The sequence below is a fragment of the Ursus arctos genome, unplaced genomic scaffold (assembly GCF_023065955.2).
Source record: "Ursus arctos isolate Adak ecotype North America unplaced genomic scaffold, UrsArc2.0 scaffold_23, whole genome shotgun sequence".
Taxonomy (NCBI): domain Eukaryota; kingdom Metazoa; phylum Chordata; class Mammalia; order Carnivora; family Ursidae; genus Ursus; species Ursus arctos.
The window spans coordinates 3,876,106-3,882,083 of record NW_026622908.1 but is presented as its reverse complement, the minus strand read 5'-3'; the positions used below and the strand labels follow the sequence as shown (position 1 = coordinate 3,882,083).

Sequence of the window (5,978 nt, the reverse complement as noted above, 5' to 3'; positions counted from 1 at the left end):
CTGGAGGACAGAGCTTACCTAGAACTAAAACGTGGGCTGAAATCCACCCTCAAACTCCACCAGCAGAGACCCACCCAAACGAGAACGTGGAGCGACTGTTGTCACCCACTCACCAGGGAATTCACTGTACCTCCATGGGCACAAGTAAGGACGGGAGCAAGATGCCAAGAGTAATGAGAGAAAAATCCCTCTCTACGGAGATCAGAGCAGCGGAGGGAAAGTGCGCCTCCTGTATTAGGGCCTGACTAGGAAAATAGAAACCACTTGGAGTATTTACAACCAAGGGAATTTGAGGCCGTGAATTGCTTTCACACGTGGTAGAGGTGCTGAGAAGTTAAAGCACAAGATCAACAGGAAGAGGAAGTCACTCCCGCTTTTCGGCTGGAGGGGAGAAGGGGTAGGCTGGCGTTGGGGTGGCAGGAGGTGGCAGACCACCGGGTCCCTCAGATAGGAGCTGGAGTCATGGAAGAAAGACGTGAAACGGAAAGAGGGGGTAACGATGGCCTGGCTTCTCCCTTCTTCCCCTTCTTCTAGGACCTTCCATTGGCCACACTCGGCTGAGAGGCACGTGGCACAGGAGCCTGGAGAAGGTAACCGATGGGGATCCGTTCCCCTGCATTTCCCCTGCCATTCTAGAGCACAGATGGGTCCTGAACAGAACGCTTCCCTGACAGTTACAAACTCAAATCATTGCCCATTGTCTGTTGGATAAGAGGTAAATTCTGCCCCACGCCATGAAAGGTCTCTCACAGGCCACCTAACCCCTTTTCCTTGTTCTGTCAGCTTATTCATAATTCTAGGCTCTTAGTCTTGCTTCCTGTCCCGGAATGTCCTTTGCCCACACCATCCCCTTCTCTCTCCTCCTCCTTCTCCGCCCCTGCAGCCCTACATTCTCCTCCCTCCATGCTTCTCCTGCTTTTTCCTTCCCGGCTTCCCTGTTTCCGTCCTTTCCTCTTGCATACTTTTCCTCTCCTTCCTTTCCTTCCTATTAATGAGCAGATCGAAGTCAAGGTCTTTGTGTTTATTAGCTGTTATTGCTTTCCAATAAATAGTTCTTAAAAATGAAATATTAAAGCATACTGTACCCATTAACCTCTACCCCCAACCAGCGCCACACCTAGGAGACCCCAAATCCAGAATGTAACCGATAGAAACCAGGCCAGACTTTCCTTACCAAGCCACGGGATGGCATCTCGATTTCTCAGCAGGATTAGGAAACCCACACAAGAGCTCAAAACCTGCGCACAACAAAATAAGCCTCTTCACATCTGCCCCTGGAACATCAGTCAGACTTCTGTCTGCAGTAATGACCGCCCCAGATTTTACTGGATGGACGTCACACAAAACGGGAGCCCTGAAAGCACTGGAAAGGGACGGGAAGCAGGTAGGTTTTGGTGGGAACTCCCTGGAGAGAGAGAAAAGTTAGAGGAAGCGAGCTCCCCATGTCTTCGGGTTCTAGCCGGGCCAGGTGGAGGCCGCACCTGCAGGCTGGGGGTGGTGCTGGTGGAAGAGGAGCCATCCTTCTGGCCTGTGAAAATAGAAGTGGCTGTATAGCTGCCAAAGGGACGAGAGGGGGTCCCGGAAGGGAAAGAGCGGGAGAGGGGATCCCCCGGTTCTATCTGGTTCTAGCTCTGGTCCGCGGCGGGACCAGGCTTCCGGAGAATACAGAGCAGCTCAGTTAAAGGCAAAAGAGGGACGGGGCCGCCACCCAAGAAACAGCCTTTAGTCAGAGTCCAATCAAGGGAAACACCTACGGAGATGAAATGAAATAACACCTCTTAGGGGGGGAAATCAAGACAGAGCCTCCACAAGTGACATTAATAATATATACAATCCAAATTACCCACACAGGAAGAGCCAGATAAATGGGGTAGACTCTCGAGTGAAAAGCCGTTACGTGAAAGGAACCAAACGCGGAGAACTACACGCTGGCTGATCCTGTGAGATTTAGAAAAGGCAACGTTGCAGGGAGAGAAAGCAGATCTATGTTGGCCTGAGGCTGAGTCAGGGGACGGTACTGATCGCAGAGGGATATGGGACACTTTCTGGGAGAGAGGATATGATTTATATCTTGCTTGTAATGATGGTTATACAACTATATATAGTCCTAATTCTACACTTAAAATGAGTGGATTTTACTGTATTGTAGATTGTGTCTCAGTAAAATTGGAGAAAAAGTAAACAAAAAAAAATTACAGCCAGTGGACTCTTTTTCATGGCTGTAAGATATTGGTCCATATTTTCAAGTGTTCTTTGTATTCATATCACGGTCCATTATATAAATGAACCATAATTCGTTTTTAATTCTACTGTTGCTGGGTATTTGCATATTTCCTCTTCCTCCTCCTCCTCCCCTTCTTTCTTCTTCTCCACCTTCTTCTTTTTTCTGATTGGACCCATGGGGCTATAATATTCTGGTACAGTCCCTGCAACACTTTTAAAAGTATTTGTTATGAACTGAGGTATCAGTTTTGTTGGGTTGTAGATGATACATGCTAACCTTTCTTAAGTAATGCTGGGTTGTTTTCTAAAATGGTTGTACCAGGGGTGCCTGGGTGGCTCAGTCGGTTAAGTGTCTGTCTGCCTTTGGCTCAGGTCATGATCCCAGGGGCCTGGGATCGAGCCCCATATTGGGTTCCTTGCTCAGCGGAGAGCCTGCTTCTCCTTTTCCCTCTGCTGCTCCCCCTGCTTGTGCTCTCTCTCTCTCTGTCAAATAAATAATATCTTTTAAAAAAGTAAAAATAAAATGGTTGTACCAGTTTATACTTCTACCAGCATGTCTGAAATCTCCATTGCTCCATATTTTTGCCCATACTTGGTATTATCAGATTTGAAAATTTTAAATCTGCTGGGCAAATCTTATTTTAACTTGCATTTCTCTTATTACTAAAGGAGTTGAGTATCTTTCCATATGCTTATTAGCCATGCAGATTTCTCTTGGGGGGAAGTGACCAAGTCTTTCTCCATTTTTGACTGGGTTATTTTACGTATTGATTCATGATGTCCTTTGTATATTATTTGTATGATATTATCCCTTGTTGTCATACATATTACAAATATCTTTTAGTTTATGGCAGTTATTTTCACTATCTTAATAATTAACAATTTATGAATTACAATTAGTCTATCAATTTTTCCCCGTTGGGCCTTTTTTTTTTTTTATCTCTTTTAAGAACTTCTTGCCTAATTAAAAGTTTTGAAAATATTCTGTGTTTACTTCTAACAACTTTACAGTTTGCCTTATGTACATCTTTAACTTACCTTCAGTTGATTTCAGGGCATGCTGTGAAGTCAAGATGCATTTTCACTTTTCCCGATGGTTAAGCAATTTTTCTACCAGCATTTATTGAATAGTCTTGTCTTACTCCACTGACCTGCAGTGCCATTTCTGTCATGTATCAAAGCTTGATCTCCCTATTCTGTTCCATTAGTGAATTTATCCAATCCTGCATTATTAGCACACAGTTTTATTTAGGGCTTTATAATAAATGCCAATGTCTTGATAGGGTTAGTCTCCTATATCGGTCACAGAATCATCAGGAACACAGAAATCACAGCAGTTACTTTAACAGGGAAAAATGTAATACGAAGAACTGTTAACTAGTAGAAAGTGCTTACCCCCTAAAAGGGGTAAAGGAAGACTCGAAGAGTCCAGATGTAGCTGGCAGCTACTACGGCCACGATGAAGAAGAGGAAACAAAAAAGAACTAGACCTTTGGAGAACCGCATGCCTTCCCAACCAAAGGCTGAGGTCTATACAGCCTGCTTGTTGCAAGGTACCTTGAGCGGGGGTATGGGCGAGAGCTGATGTGTAGACACGGTCCACCGTTGCTACAGGGTGTGGAGCTGGTCTGTAGAAACTGCCTACCTCGCGGAGACAGTTGCCTGAGGGCACAGTCAGAGCCACGGTAGACATGGCTGCTTGGAGCCCCACAGAAGCGCCCACGGTGGGGGAAAGGGTGGCCTGAGGGCCCAAGCTAGAGATGCTTCTCCAGGGTTGCCGGGCTTCTGTGCTGAATAATACTAATGGAGGACTGAGTCCAGAGAGAAAACGGCCGCCGTTGCCTTGCAGTATAACTCCAGCGCCCTCTATTGGCAAAACAAAGCACTGCGCCAGAATGGCAGGGAAGAAGTACTCTGGCAAAGAGGGCCAAGAAGGTGGATTTGGAGGTAAGAGAAAATTAATTGATTACTGGCACAATCTTCTAAACTGTTCTTAGCTTCAAAAGTTTTCTAATGATTTTTGGTCCCTTGCATTGCCACGCGCCTAAGTGGGGGAGTGGAGAGAATTGAATTTTTACTTGGACTTTATTCAATCTATAGATTTATTTGTTGGAACCGACAGCTTTGTGCAATTGATTCTTCCAGTTCGTGCACATTTGGATCTCTGCATTTATCTAGGTCTTCCTTAACGCTTTCCAATAGCATTTGTATCATTTTCTCTATAAAGAGCTCTTACGGCTTCTGCCAGGTTTATACTTCAGTACTTCCTATTTTTAAAGCAAATGGTATATTTAAAATTTTCTATTTCTTACTATTCTACAAAAATGCGATTTATTTTTGGTATGTTGTTTTGTACCCAGCAACATGTTAAACTTACTTCCAAATTCTCGTAATATATCTATATATTCTTTTGGATTTTCTGCATGGACAAGTTTATCTTCGAAGAATAAGGACAAGAGTAGATTCCCTTTCTTACGTGTTTCTTATTCTTGCGTTACTGTGCTGTCTACAACTGCAGTATGTTGAGTAAAAGTGGCAGATACAGGCATCTTTGCCTCATTCCCAACATCAAAAGAAATGCTACTGCTGTTAGCTCATGACTTTATAGATACCTTTCATCAGTTCAGAAAGGTTTTTTCTAGTCCTAATTTGCTAAGAAGTTTTTAAAAAAATTATGAATGGACATTGAACTCTATCGGACATGTCTATCTTCATCCATTGAGATGATCTGTGATTTTTCTTCCTTCATCTGTTGACGTGAATCACATGGGTTATTTTCTAATGTAAACCAACCCTGCATTCCTGGGCTGAACCCCATTTTGTCATCATGCATTATGCTTTATGCACATTGTTATACTCAAATTGATAATATTTTGTCCAATTTATGCTCCCAAGCGAGATTAACCTAACATTTTCCTTTTTCGTATTGTCCTTGTTGGTATTCTAGCCTTATAAAATAAATTGCGGAGTATATTTAGAATCAAGCTTTATACACTTTCTCAGATACCCTTGACTGCCTCCTTTCCCTGCCTTGACTGGCATCCCACACATGCCAGGTTTCCCCTCCACTTTTAGACTTTAATGAAACACCACCACATTACAAGATATGGGATCTGAATTCCTGAACAGCTCCTAAGAGGTGGATGATGCCACCCAGAGGAACATGCAGTTGTATTCCCATGGAGTGATGACCAGGGAGAACTGGGAGATGAAAGCCTGATAGCCAAACACTCCCTTTTCTCTCTCCCATTGACTACTTCAAGATATTGTTCTTCCCAGAAACCTTTCCAGTAAAGTCCACACAACAATAGTCTCACATGTTGGATGACCTAATATGTCTGTTTCAATCATTGTGAAGTGGCAGTAATACATTGATGCATCACATTGCACTTTGTAAGATTTCCCTTGCTTTACTTCCTCTCATCTACTCTGCTGAGTTTGCATTTCCCAAATAAAGTTTTAGTATCTTAATCCTTGCCTCAGGCTCTGCTTTCTAGAAGACCTAAGCTAAGACCAGATAACATTTGTTCTCTGCACTGGAGTATTTTGTGTAAGATATTAGGATTTTGTTTCTTTGAAGTTTGATAATGCCCCCTAGTAAGTTATTTAGGTCTGGGTTTTTCTGTTGGGAACTAGTGTTTCATTTTCTTTAATGGTTGTAAGACTACTCTCTTCAGGATTTCTACTTCTTTGTGAGGCAATTTTCATAAGTTCTAATTTTCTAAGAACTCATCACTTTTATCTATCCTTACACA

The 5,978-nt window shown here is 43.2% G+C and overlaps 1 long non-coding RNA gene across 1 annotated transcript; it reads left to right on the top strand.

Moving 5' to 3' along the window:
- Positions 1 to 303: 303 nt before the first annotated feature.
- LOC123000368 (uncharacterized) lies at positions 304 to 5,694 on the top strand. The gene is made up of 3 exons (XR_006408328.3): positions 304 to 590; positions 1,209 to 1,384; positions 1,852 to 5,694. It is a non-coding gene; the product is annotated as an uncharacterized LOC123000368 (long non-coding RNA).
- Positions 5,695 to 5,978: the final 284 nt, after the last annotated feature.